Genomic DNA, 14,818 nt, shown 5'->3' with positions numbered 1-14,818 from the left:
TCAGGGGTGGCTGCCGCCACCCCTTTTCCTTCAGTTTTTTTTTAATATATTAATTTTAATATTTTTTATTAATTACTGTAGGGGCATTTTGGTCTTTAAATCAAACTTAACGGTAAAAAATGGCATATTCTATCCAAGTTAACGGGATTCCCTGACGGAATGGGGTAAAGCAGTAAAGATGGTAGTTTGATGCTCTTTTTTGGTCGAAGTGATAGTTCGTGGGGCAAAATGACATAGGCCGGTAGTTCATGGGGGGAAAAAGTAATTACCCATTCTTTCTTTCTTTCTTTATATATATATATATATATATTTGTTTTATTAAGAGTATTTCCGTTGGTAGGAAGCATTGACAATTATCATTCAAATGGAAGTTAGAGCAATAACTATTTGCGGCTTTAACTAAACTAAACACCATTACTCTAGAGAGAGAACGTCTCTCTTCTCTCTAGAACTTGCGATCCCTCATCTGTGCCAAACACCATGGGAGGGAAGCCATCCCTCCCCTCCCTTTTCCTCCCTTTTTTGCCATCTTTCCCTTCCCTTTTCTGCTATGCTCGCCTCCTCTGAGGCCTCTATTATGCTAGAGTCTTTTCTAGATCTATCCGCATCATCGGAGGCACTTTATTTGTTTTTACTTGTTTTTCATTTCCACAACACTGATCATGCTGGTTTTCACTCTCTCCATCCACCATGTTTTCTGTGTTTTTTGGCGAGGTAGATGGGTCAAAATTTTTGGTTTAGATCTACGCTCCATCGCCAAAAATTGCACGACACACGCCTCGCCAATGGGTTCGTTGATGTCCTCCGATTTCACCGATGGGCGATGGCCACCGCGTCTTCAACCACGGCCTCCTCATTGAAGCATGACCTGCACGCGCTAGGGAGTATGTCTCCCTTTCTAGCGCGTGCCCGTCACGACTTCCCCTCCAGCTTTCCACTGCAAAGGCTTTCGGTGGTACACTGCAGATCCGGCTTTCCCTGCTGGCGAGAAGCGATCCAACGGTAGAGCGTGGTCCTCACGCACTATCGCTGGTGGTTCCCACTCCTCTTCCCTTAGCCGGTTTTCAATTGTTGTTTTATTTGTTGTTTTTTTTTATTTTTTATTTTTTATGTTGCTTGGGATTTTGTTTTCCTTCATGGAAAACTTATGTATTTGGAATTGTGTTGGGTTATCTCTTGTCTGTGGTCCTTTTTTCGGACTCTATCAGCGTCTTTACTGTTGCTGCCATCTTTTGGTGGTTGTTGCAGGTCTCAATTGAGGATGCAGTTGGACTTGTCTTTGTTAGTATTTTGGCCTCATTCTGTGTTTGGACAAAATCACTTATATGTAAGGATGCTGCAAATAGGGATTCCACTGTTCAGAGTGAAGTCAGAAGAATTTCAAAGTTCCCTGTCAGCCGTCCGGACGATGTGTCATCCCGTCCGGACGCCCATCTGTATACTGTTCCATCCGTCCGGACGACGTGTCATTCCGTCTGAACGTTTCAGCAGCACGTCCGGACGCCTATCAGTTCTCGAACGGTTCACTGATTCTTTCCAAGTTCAAAAAAGGGAAGATCAATCAACCGTCCGGACGATGTGGTATCCCGTCCGGACGCGTATCTCCGTAAGGCAAGAATCGCAGTTCAAAATGAACCGTCCGGACATCTGACAGCTGTTGTCCGGACGCTGGTGCATCGTATATGGTAACTGATGATTCGACTTCAACCGTCCGGACGTCTCCCCCTTATGGTCCGGACGTCTCCCCCTTATGGTCCGGACGCACGCGTATCAGATATGAAAATTGCGTGTTGAAGTTTAGCCGTCCGGACACTCCTGCCCCATGGTCCGGACGCTTGAAGCCTGTTATGAAAATTACTTGCAGCGGACGTGCGTCCGTCCGGATGATCGAGGCGTCCGTCCGGATGATCGAGCCATCCGTCCGGATGATGTTCTTATACAGGAAAGATTTCTCCGCGAAAATTTTAAAAAATCCTATCGCATAGTTGTTCGTCCGGATGGTCATGGTCCACCGTCCGGACGGCTCACATGCTTATTTTGCCTGACGCCCATTCTGACCCCCAGCCTATAAATAGGGGCCTCTGGGCACTTAGAGCTGCAAGAAATCTATGTGAATTTCATTAGAGCTCAGTGACGTGATATCTCCTCTGAAGCCGTTTTTCAAGTGTGCTGTGCTGTAAACCGAAGTCTATCTTAGAGGTCGGCTCTAAGGTAAGGAGTTCCATTGAAGACCCCTTCAGGTAGGTGAACCTGGTTAGGAAGCGTTCGTGTTGGGTTATACGTTAGAGATCAAGGTACGACCACTACATCGGTACATGTGAGTGTTACTGTCTTGTATCTAGCTATGTCTTCTGAATAGTGGAATTCCTGGGTTTGACTGCCCCGGAGTGGTTTTTCTCTTAACTGAGTTTCTACTTCGTCAACAAAAATTTGTGTGTCATTTACTTTCCGCTGTGTTTTAATTTTTGTTGACACTTATCCACACACTTTATTTTTAGAAGTTAATTTCAATTTTTCAGTCTTGATCTGTTTTCCTTTCACTTTTGGAACCAACTTGTGCGGCCCTTTGAAAGGACCGGGTCATTTATTTGTCTCATTTTCCTAAATTTTGTATATATTTCAGTGCTGCTTCTGTTTGGTTTGGGTCTAATGTTTGGGGAGCCCACCCCTTTTTCATTAATAGAATTGCCCATTTCTTCTTCCTTTCGGATCAGAGGTGAAAAGGATCCTCTCTGGTGACCATTTTCCTTATTCAATTAGAAAATAATTAAATAAATAAATAAAAAATATGCTAGCTAGTTAGAACATTCTTAGTAGCCTCACAAAATTTTACTAGTCAAAATAGCTAAAAACTATTTTTCTTTATTTCTAGTGAGCCATTTTTTTAATGCACCTCTAGCAGCCTCACAATTTTAACTATTCACTATCAGTATTCTATTTAAATAATATTTTTTCATTTTTTTTTTTATTCTTTTTCTATTTAATCTTTTTTAAATGTTTTTCTTTTCTTAACAGTCATATTTTTGAATATTTGTCTTATTCTGATGGTCATACTTTTAAAATTTTGCATTATATTATATTATTCTTTACTATATTTAAAATTGAGAATGCTAAGAAAATTTATCTTTTAAAATTATGTTGGATGGTTTAGAGAACCTAGACAAAATTGAATAAAATTTTGATTAAACTTGAGTAAAATTTGAATTTAAAAAACCTACCCAAACATGTTTTTAAAAAATAATCAAAAATAAAATGCTACCCAAATATACCTCTTCAATACCACAAAACCTGTTGGAATATATGGACAATAAATTTGTACAGCATTAGATGTCTAAAGTGTGGAAATATTGTAGTTTAAGAGAGGAAAAAAAGAAGAAGAAAACACTTTAGCCTAAAACATTGTAGACGAAACAAAGCAGTGTGCGAAAAAAAATAATAATAATAAAAAGAACAGAGAGAGAAATGGACAAATTTTTATAAATTTTTAATGATTTAATGAGTAAATCACTCATAATTTTTTTTATTATAATAATAAGGCTATTAAGAATAATTTTTATGTGTTTTCACCAAATTACATCATGAGGCGGCTAGGAATGCATTGCAACTAATTTGTTCTAGCAAATTGCTAGTGTGTCTTGTTCTTTATCAAAGAGCTAAGAGCATCTCCAACAGTTAAAGTTAAAGTAACTACTTAAAAAATATCAATCTCTACTTTAACCAACAATTTTCTTAAAAACACTCAAACAATAATCTTTATTCCACTCTTCATTTTCTTTGAATAATATTTTTTTTATTGTTTTATTTTCTCTCTCTCTCTTTCTCTCTCTCTCTCTCTCTCTCTCCGGTCACTTCTCCTCGCCTCATCTTCTCTTCGCTCCCCTCTTCTTCGCATGTTCCAGAAGCATCTTCCATTTTAGGATCTCTTCTTCATCCTTCTTCTCTCTTTTTCCTTTCTTCTCTTCTTCTCCTTCCTTTCTGATTATTCCCCTGCTTCTATCTTCCTTCTCGGCCGAACAAAGAGAAAATGAGATCGTGAGAGAGAGAGAGAGAGAGAGAGAGAGAGAGAGAAATACAGAGAGAGATTGAGAGAGAGTTGGGAGTTGGAGTTCGAGGGAAATGGAGGACACATGTAAGAACCAAGAGATTTTGAGAAGGAGAGACCCGAGTTGTCCATGGTCATGGAGAGACTCGTTGACCGGAGCAGAAAGGGAGACGGAGGAAACTGAGAGAGAGAACCTGTGAAAATGAACCCAAGAGAGGATGATCGTAGAGCTGGGTTCAGCTGGTCAAGCCGATTGCTGATGGGTTGACTTTGATGGAGCCTGAGACGCGACTTCCAGTGACCTGAGACACAATTTTCGGTAGTTTGAACCTGATTTATGATGTCTAATGGAGGATTTTTTCAGTGAAAATTGAGGTGATTTCTTGCATTTTTATTGTGGATTATTGTTAATCTATTACGCGTATTTTGTTTTGTTGATTCTTTGAGCTATTTGGTCACTATGTATTGGTGAAGGATCCGGTTGTGATTGTGTGTGTGGGTAGTGGACATGGACCACATGGTTGTGGTGATTCCCTATTTCCAATGATAGTGGAGCTTCCGATTGAGCAGATGGCCGTTGATACTTGATGCGAACGAGGGGCTACAGGTGGTGTTGAAGTGGGGGAGAGGGTAAGAGAAAATATAATAAAAAATTAAATAATTGATGAACTAATAGGCTTATAGGCAGTAGTGTTTATTCACTGAGTAAATACTCTGCTGGAGAAAAAAATAGCTAAATTTAACTATTTTGATGAAAATAACCATCCTTTTGAGATGCTCTAAAAGCCTTTACAAACCAACCAAACACATGGATTATTTATTCACTTTTGCAAAATTTCCTCACTTTTTTTTTTTTTTTTTTTTTTTTTTTTTTTTTTTCTGGTCATTTCTTTACAATAATTGTGTAATTATTGTTAACTACTCTATAGACATGAAATAAGTCCTACGTACGGTACATATAATAAGACCAGAAAATGTTAGATTTACAACACCAATACAACAACTACACAACAACCCCTCACATGAGGGTGGGTCCCACACACTGGGGCCCACCCTCATATGATGGGTTGTTGTGCAGTTGTTGTGATGGTGTAGTGTAAGAATCAAATCCCAATAAGACCTACCCCGTGAACCAACTTGTCTTTAAGACCCTCCATGCAGATATTTATGCTGTCTCTTCCCCTTCATTGCTGCCATCCCGGATTGGCGGTCTAGGATCAATATCTCACACACGAGTAATGCTACACATCATCCCCTTGTCCTCCTTTTGTCCTCCCAAAATTGAGTGTAGGGATCATTTCTCCATCAATTTTGGGGGGACAAAAGGAGGACAAGGGGATGATGTGTAGCATTACTCCTCACACACACACACACATACACAGAGATAGGAAATAGACGGTGAAATCGAGAACGTCATCAAGGTATGGATCACAGTCATTGCATCTCTCTGTTATTGTTACTACGTACATAGTTGCACGAATTCGGCCAGGCATGATGCGGCTTCTCTCTCTTCTACCCATCTTTTACCTCTTCATAATCCTCCCCTTGAACCTCAACTCCATCCATATCGGCAGCTTTACAATCTTCTTCATGGTTTGGCTTGGCAACTTCAAGCTCCACCTCTTCACCTTCGATCAAGGCCCTTTAACGCCACTCCCGCCGAAGCTCTTTCACTTCATCTGCATAGCTTCCCTTCCCATCAAGATCAATCAAAACCACAAAAGTTCCCAGATCCATTTTGTTGCTTATAAAAGCCTTGCTTCTTGCTCTGATTATTTGATCATATGAAAACAGACCAAATATGCACCCATACGCTGTGTTTGCTCTCTATTGTGTACATCTCTACCTTGGTGTGGAGATCGGGCTAGCCCTGTCTGTTGCTCCGGCTCGAGCCACAGTTTCACGAGCCCTATCCTGCTACCTCGCTACAAGACTTTTGGGGGGCGGAGGTGGAACCTCATGGTAACGAATATTCTACGCTTGACCATGTACAAACCCATATGCCGTATCTCTACACACGTTGTTGGGCCACGCTGGGCCCCACTGCCAGCGGTGATCGCGGGCTTCTTGGTCTCTGGTTTAATGCACGAACTGATTTTTTAGAGTAATGATTCATCACCACCTAAAGATACAATTTTTTACCATCTTGTCTATGTGGCAATGTGGTCCCCCATTACTTTTTGAGTTTTATTTTTTTTTTTATTTTTTAAAAATAAATTAAGATGAGAGACCACCTTGCCACATAAGCAAGGTGGTAAAAAGTTGTATCTTTAGGTGGCGTTGAATCATTACTCGATTTTTTATTACTTCACTCGTGCTTATTCCACGTGGGAGGTCATGTGGTTCTTTGTCCTACAAGGCGTGTGCGTGGCCATTGAGATCGTGGTGAAGAAGGCTGTGACCGACAAGTGGTAGTTGGGCCGTTTCGGGGCCGTTGATGCTCGGGTTCGTGGTGGTGACCAGCTTTTGGCTTTTCTTCCCACAAATAATTAGGAATGGTGTGCATGAAAAGGTCATCCAGGAATCCTGAATTATGGTTGATTATGTCAAAGCCAACCTACTCTTTCATAAGTTTTAACTTGTTATTCTTTAAAGATTAATGATGTATTCATCACTTTTATCTCATTTTTATTTTACTATGGTAACGTGATAGAGTTTAGTTGTTATTGGATTTAATTTTTTCTTTTTGTAATAAGGGTTGTACCAAATATTACTATACTCTGTAATATATATATATTTTTTTTGAATTAACTATACCCTGTAAAGTATGGTATTTGTAATGTATATGAATTTGGCTTAGGTGCTGTTCAATAGTATCGATTTAATATCAAGTTTTTATAAAAAATAAAGAGAATGAAATTAAATATGGACCGCTAAATAAACTACAATAAATATGTTGTAGTGTTTTTTTACATAAATCTTTGATATATAACATTTTTCTTCGGCAATAACATTTTTTTCACGTATTTATATCCTAAGTTTTAACTTTTTGTTTAGCCAATATGCTACATGTTTGCACGTTATTTTGTATTTTCTGTTATGCAATTTTTCTATGCACTTTAGAAGGAAGTGGTAACAATTTTATTTTATTTTTTATTTTTATTATTTTTCTAATTAAGTGGTCACAACTTGTTAGAAAAGAAAGTAGCAATCTTTTTTGCTTCCCCAACCTTTACGTATAAACCATAGATTCTCCATTTTCTTTGAAGCATAAGTAATATACAAAACGAACTATAACTTTCGAATCAAGGAATCCTTTTAATATATATATATATATATATATATATATATATATATATATATATATATCCACAGCTATCCCTTCCATTAATTAAGGCAAAAGTCACAAATCACGAAATACATCAAATTCCTCCACACCCATTTTGTCCAATAAATCAATGGTTGTTATTTGCACCATTGATGAGGAACAACGTGGATGCTAGGGCTATTTTGGAATGTATGGCTGTGATGAAGTTTGTGAAGGGGAAGAATGGGAGATGTAATGGACCTAGTTTTATTTTTATAATTTTTAAATGCATGTGCACAAGATGGACTCTTATTTGCCTTTTCTAAGTAACAAATTTGAAGATACAATGCAATTGCTAACCCGAAGAGAAAATTATGATCCTTATAAGCAAGAATATGGCTTGCATTTTGTGTTTTGTGTGCATAGGACGCAAGTGAAAGGTGCGGCATTAGTAATTGAGGATGCGTAATACTTACAACTTGTGTCCTTTACACTTAAAGTTTACAATATCGCTTCTTGGTCATCATCTTCTGAGTTAAGGCTTCACTATTTGGGAATACTCACAAAATATAAAAAAAAAAAAAAATGAGCTTTTAGGTCAGGATTAGCTGTAGTTTATAAAGAACACCTTAAATCATGCAAAATATGTCGATCAGCGACAAGGAAGTTAAATGCTTCGCCACATGACACAAACCAAAGCTTATAAGAATAATTCTACTCTTGCTAGCTCCTAGTGATTATGAGACATTGAGACAAATAGCATTCGTTTTCCAATTATTCCAACTGTCTCTTTCTTCTAGATAATAAATAAGATGGATTCCTATTTATTTAGTGGCCAATTGATTGGATATGAATAATAATATAAGATAGGAAAATATATATCACATATGAAAAAAGGTTATTATTATTATTTGTGTATATAGTTATTAACTGATAATAGGCACGTTTTTTAACTAAGACAATCTCTTTCTCTATCCAATGATATACAAAGATTGTGGGCTTTAATATTGTAATAATGTCTAAAATATTGGCTCTATATCATTAAGTGTTATATTACAGGTCTTACTTTCTACTTTTCTAGGGAAGTCATTGTATAGTGTGAAGGGTCAATGCTTTGCTTTTGTGGATTATTTATTTATTTTTTCTGAGTCTTGTCTAGCTTTTATGAGAGAAACCTTGACTAATACAGTAATTATGTCCACATTAATTGTGAAGTCTTCAACTTTACAATATACACATCATTAATTTGATAATTGGAGATTACTTAACTTTGTATACAAAATTGATCTTAGTTTGATATGGTAATTAACTTAATTATGCGGTATCTATGAAAACCAGCTATGTCTATATGAATATATAGTTTAACTTGTTGAGATCTTGATAAGCAAGATATTATATCTTGCCTTGCATTATGTTTGCATGCTGTTATATGTTCATTGTTTTGTCTCTAATTGGTGTTTGTGTTTGTATTAATGCAAAGTTTGGATTAGGGTTTTTGTATCCACTTCTGGTGACTTGGATTTTCGGGCAATTTTTTTATTTGGTTTTGTCAGTGTGTACGTTCTATTTGGTAGCTGAAAAAGTGGATGAACACAAAGATTTTCTAGTTTGAAATTTTGTTTTGGGGTTCACATTGGGTATGCTAAGAGCATTTGTAGTGAACTTGTCAAAACAACGAATTCACCAAATTTCTGCCGCATTTTCTCAAAATCACGCATGCACAAACTCCTTACTGCTACAGTAATTCAGACGATTGTCAGACACCATCATCTCTACAGCCGAGCGACTTTCGATCGTCTCTTCTTAGTTTTCAATTCATTTCCTCGCGTACTCGTTCAGCCTCAAAGCTCCTTTGTGCCGGTTTTGCGTCTACCGGAGATAGAAGAAGATCCACGGTAGAGGCAGATCGACGCATTCGTGTTGCGGTGTCAGTTTAAGCTGAATCGAGCAATCTTCGGTGTGGTTCAATCTCCGATTTAGCTGTGGATTTTTTAGGGTTTTAGGTTTGCTTCTTTGGAATTTGAGGGGGTTTGGGACTTTGGGTGGTAAACTGGCTATGGACTACGAGCCGTACGATAGCAGTGGTAAATTTTCGCTCTAAATCTGCTTGCTTTTTGGGTGATTTGGGTTTCTGGGTGTGTTTTGTTTGGGGAATTAGGGTTTGGGTTTGCTTGAATTTTCGTTAATGTTGGGGTTTTGGGTTTCTTGGAGGGGAAAGAATTGGGTTTTAAGGTTTTGGGACTGTAGTTCGTGGTGAGTTGTATGAGAATTTGGTTTCTGGCGTTCTTGAGGATGAAACGCCGTCGTTTGACTCCTCCGCTTCATCGTGGTGCTCTGCCCCTGCTCTGAGCGCTTCGGCCTCAGCCTTGTCGGTGTGTCTGGAGCTGTGGCATGCATGGGTAAGTGAATGGTTTTTGGTTAATTGGGTTTGGGTTTTATGGGTTTTGTGCATTTTGATTGCTTTTAGTGGTTTGTTCGTTTGTTTCCCCATAAAATTGAGGGGGTGAGGGGGAAGGAATGTGAAAAATTCTCTTTTCCGTGTTTTTTGTTCAGATTGCATGCATTGTTTTGGCTTCTGAATGTTGAGTTGTTCTGGTAATGGTTGTGAATTTTTTTGTCCACATGTATTTTGGCTTCACCTTGTTTGAATCATAAACCCATTTTTTGAGTGCATATTTGTGACAAATGTATGTGCTTTAAGTTGGATTTGTTGGATTTGGGTTCTATGTACACCATGTTTGGGCACCTTGTGGATGAAATGTTCAAATGAAGGTGAAACCAATAAATTTTGGTTTCATGACAGTTGAAGGTGGTTAAAAAGTGATTGGAAGTGGCTACTCTAAAACCAATAAAAAATAGTATTTATTTAAAGTAAATAATATTTAGAGAGTTTGATATTTAGAGCTTTTGAAAACTAGGTAGCTAAAATAACAAAAGTGAATTTTTTAGCCAAAATTTGATTAAATTTTGACTAGTTCATTACAAATGCTCAAGTTTGGATAGTTAATTAACCGAATTCGATTGGTTATTTTTGGGTTTTTTAGGAAATGGGCCGAGGAAGATGTAAAAAGCATTTGAAGTGAAATCGTCAAAGTAGAGAAATCACCAAAATCAGTCGAGTTCCGTCAAAATTGCCTCTGTATCAAGCTCATCAGTACTACAGTAAATTTGAGGTTTGTCAGAATTGCTCATCTGGTCTGAGGAGTGAAGTTACTCTCGTCTCTTCATATTTTCCATTTCTTTATTCCCTTCCCGCATTCTCAAAAAAACTTGAAGCCAAGAAAACCTCGTCTGGTCTGAGGCCAAGACTGCGCTGCCTCGTCCGCCCAGCACAGCACTGCCCAAAACAGCGCCGCCGCCGCCCAGGTTTGATTTGGTTTATGGCTTTAGTTTGATTTGGTTTGTGGGTTTGATTTGATTTGGTTTGTGGGTTTGGTTTGGTTTGGTTGGATTTGGTTTGATTTGAGGGAGGGGTTGGGTTTGGAGTGATCAAAACCCATGTAAAACCCCTTTTAAGAGACCATTTGTTTCTTTTGAGACTTAAAATGGTGAAAATGCTATCGTTTCCTCTCTAAAACCCCTCTTCCCTTGCTCCAACCCAGCATTTCGTGTCCTCGGAAGCCATTAACGACGCCTTTTGGGCTCCCAAAAGGTTGGGTCCTGTGGAAGTGGGGTTGGGTCTGGTGGAAGTCTGGATTGGGTCTTTTTTTAGTTGGTTGGTTGGTTGAAAGGTTAAAAAAAAAATAGTATTTATTTTAAAGTATGGAATATTTATGGAGTTTGGTATTTAGAGCTTTTGAAAACTAAGTAGCTAAAATAACAAAAAAAGTGATATTTTTCATCAAAATTTGCTAGAATTTTGACGACTTCACTACAAATGCTTAAGACTTTATAATTTGTATTCCTTTTATGGTAATTAAAGGGCCAAAGAAGTTTTACTCTTTGGTGAAAACTAGAGGGAGCTCAACCAAGCTGAGCAATCAACGAGCCAAGCTTAAAGTTTCAATTCCAGTTAGGTTTTGTATTGGGTAGCTTGATCAATTAATGCTGAGCGCCTGAGCTTGACTTGATCAGGTCTATGAATGGTTAAGACATGCTTTTGTGCACAATATAATAAGAAGTTTCAAGGAAAATTGGCTGCTGGATTGTAAGGAATTCAGTTGGCTATGGGATTTGTGGTAGATGCAAATCTTTGTGCGTAACAGAGAAGTAAACTTTGGATTATTAGGTTAATGATGAAGCTAGGTTGGGGTTATGAAAGATTTTAGATTGCGTAATTGTATTTGAGTTGAGCTTGGATAGGACTATGAGTTCAAAGAAACAGCTCTGAAAGGATAGTACTGCTGCATAATAAATTTGGATGAATTAGAAGCCTATGTAACAGAAATTGAAGATGAAGTTTGAGAAGAACAGAACCAGAGAACAAGAAGAACAAACTCAAAGAGAACAATGGAAGAGAAACTCTGCGAAATTTTGTATTACTCTAGAAATGAAACAATTACAATTGTTTTTATACAACTTGAAGAATACTTGAACACCAAGTAAATCTGTAACTAACTTATGCAGTTTAAGGCTACCATTCTGATTACTTCTAACTATCTAGAGTTAAATTAAAACATGTGCAACATGTGAAGACATGAGCTGTCATTGTACAGCTTGCTCTTGATCCGTGTCTTGCATGTCTTGGTGATCCAACCGTTCATCATTGTTAACTTGCTTTAATCTTGGTTTCGGCTGCTTGACAGTAGATTGATACTCCCCCTCAAGATGAAATATATCCAATATATTCATCTTGGACAGTAGACTATGAAAAAGAACACAGCCAAGTGGTTTTGTAAAAATATCTGCCAATTGTAAATGAGACTTGACATGAAGAGTGTGTATAAGGCCAGCTTGAATCTTTTCACGAATAAAGTGGCAATCAAGCTCAATATGCTTTGTCCTTTCATGATAAACCGGGTTGGCAGCAATGTGTAAAGCAGCTTTACTATCACAAAAGAGAAGAGCAGGTTTTGGATGTAAAAGCTGAAAATCTTTGAGAAGAGAAAACAACCACATCAATTCACAACATGTAGAAGCCATAGATCTATATTCGGATTCAGCAGAAGATCTGGAAACTGTTTGCTGCTTCTTTGATTTCCAAGAGATTAAAGAATCTCCAAGAAATACACAATAACCTGTAACTGACCTTCGGGTATCTAAGCATCCTGCCCAATCAGCATCACAAAATGCTTTGAGATGAAAATCAGAATGAGAAGGGAAGAAAAGACCTTGTCCAAGAGCTTGTTTGATGTATCTCAACAATCTGTGGGCAGCATCTAAATGAGGTTGTCGAGGCTGCTGCATAAATTGACTAAGATGTTGTACTGCAAAGGCTAAATCCGGTCGAGTAATTGTAAGATAGATCAACCTACCTACAAGGCGTCTATAGCTAGATGGATCAGCTAACAATTCACCATTGCTGCTTGACAGTTTTAGATTTTGATCCATAGGAAACCTTGCTGGCTTACAAGCTAACATTCCAGCATCTTCTAAAATCTCAAGAGCATATTTTCGTTGGCAAATGGAAAGGCCCTTATCCGACCGAGCAACTTCCAATCCCAAAAAATATTTGAGAGGGCCTAAGTCTTTAAGGTGAAATTGCTGATTGAGAAAAACAGTCAATGCAGAGATTGCAGTAGGGTCATTACTTGCAAGAATAATGTCATTAACATAAACTAAAAGAGCAATGAAAGAGGACCCTTGAATCTGTGTAAAAAGAGAGTAATCTGATTTCGATTGAGTGAAACCATGAGCAAGTAAGGTGCTAGAGAATTTTGAGAACCACTGTCGAGAGGCTTGCTTCAACCCATAGAGAGATTTCACCAATTTACATACGTGGGACTCCCCCTTAGTGTCAAAACCCGGAGGTGGTGTCATATAAACTTCTTCATCCAAGTCCCCATGCAAAAAAGCATTGTTAACATCTAATTGAGTAAGAGACCAATTCTTAGCAGCAGCAATAGCCAACAGACACCGAACAGTAGTGAGTTTGGCAACTGGGGAGAATGTCTCATGATAGTCCAATCCTTCGGACTGAGTATATCCTTTAGCTACAAGCCTAGCTTTGTAACGTTCTACACTGCCATCTGCCTTAAGTTTTACTTTATATACCCATTTGCACCCAATTGCCTTTTTGCCTTGTGGAAGAGGAGTTAAAATCCAAGTATTATTCTGTTGTAAGGCTGAAATTTCTGCATTCATTGCCCCACGCCAGTGTGGAAATTTAATGGCTTGATGAAAAAATTTAGGCTCATAATGGGAAGTGACAGATAAGCTAAAAATCTTATGAGAAGAAGACAAATGATCATAAGAAATAACAGAGGAGAGACAATGAGGAATACCTGTATCATTAGCAGTCTTGGCAAGTGAAGAAGATTGGAATGAGCTTGGATGAGAAGCTAATTGACAATGATACTGTTGCAAATACCGAGGGGCATGTCTTGAACGGGTAGAGTGTCTAAGAGGTAAAGAAACGTGTTGAGGAATAGAAGAAACAGGAGAAGAAGATGAAGAAGTAGGAAGAATAGGAGAAGTATGTGAAGAAACAGGGGAATTAGAAGGAGGGTTTGAGGAAATTGAAAAATTAGGGGAATCAGGAGTGTCATCACAGTGAGTAATAAAAGAAGGAATAGAAGGAGATGTATTATTACTATGATCTGAAAAATAAGGAGAAGGTAAGAAAACTCCCTGTGAATTAGTGTGTAAAAGATTAGAAGCATAGGGAAATATATTTTCATGAAAAACAACATGTCGGGATATGTAAACAGATTTGGTGGTAAGGTTGAAAAGTTTATATCCTTTGGTACCATTTAGATATCCAATGAAAATAGAGGGGATGGATCTAGGATCAAATTTGCTTCTATCACGAGTAAGTGTAGAAACAAAGGCTAAGCATCCAAAAACACGAAGATGAGAATATGTGGGAGGAGTAGAATACAATAGTTCAAATGGAGATTTATTGGACAGCAAAGGAGAGGGAATTCGATTGATGAGATGAGTGGCTGTTAAAATACAATCACCCCAAAAACAAAAGAGGTAGATGAGCTTGAAACCTCAAGGCTCGGGCAACATTTAGGAGATGTTGATGTTTCCTTTCAACAACTGAATTTTGTTGAGGAGTCTCTACACAACTAAGTTGATGTAAAATGCCATGTTGAGAAAAGAAATCATCCATATGAAATTCAACCCCATTATCAGATCTTAAGGTTTTAATTTTGAGGTTAAATTGAGTAACAGCCATGGTAAAGAAAGATTGAATGATGGATCGAGTTTGAGATTTGCTATGCATAAGATAGGTCCATGTATATCTACTAAAATCATCAACAATAGTAAAAAAAAAACGTGATCCATTTATTGATTGAATGGAAAACGGACCCCAAATGTCAACATGTACAAGATCAAAAGCACATTGAGAGACAGTAGTGCTAACAGGGAAGGGTAAACGATGTTGTTTAGCTAATGGACAAACATTACAGACTTTATTTGAA

General features: G+C 37.9%; 1 pseudogene; it reads left to right on the top strand.

The window, feature by feature from the left end:
- Positions 1-823: 823 nt before the first annotated feature.
- Positions 824-6,620, top strand: LOC133876329 (probable long-chain-alcohol O-fatty-acyltransferase 5; annotated as a pseudogene).
- The last annotated feature ends 8,198 nt before the right edge of the window (positions 6,621-14,818 follow it).

This window comes from Alnus glutinosa, chromosome 8, assembly GCF_958979055.1.
Source record: "Alnus glutinosa chromosome 8, dhAlnGlut1.1, whole genome shotgun sequence".
Classification (NCBI taxonomy): domain Eukaryota; kingdom Viridiplantae; phylum Streptophyta; class Magnoliopsida; order Fagales; family Betulaceae; genus Alnus; species Alnus glutinosa.
The sequence above is the reverse complement of the archived record's forward strand: the minus strand, read 5'-3'. Positions and strand labels throughout refer to the sequence as shown.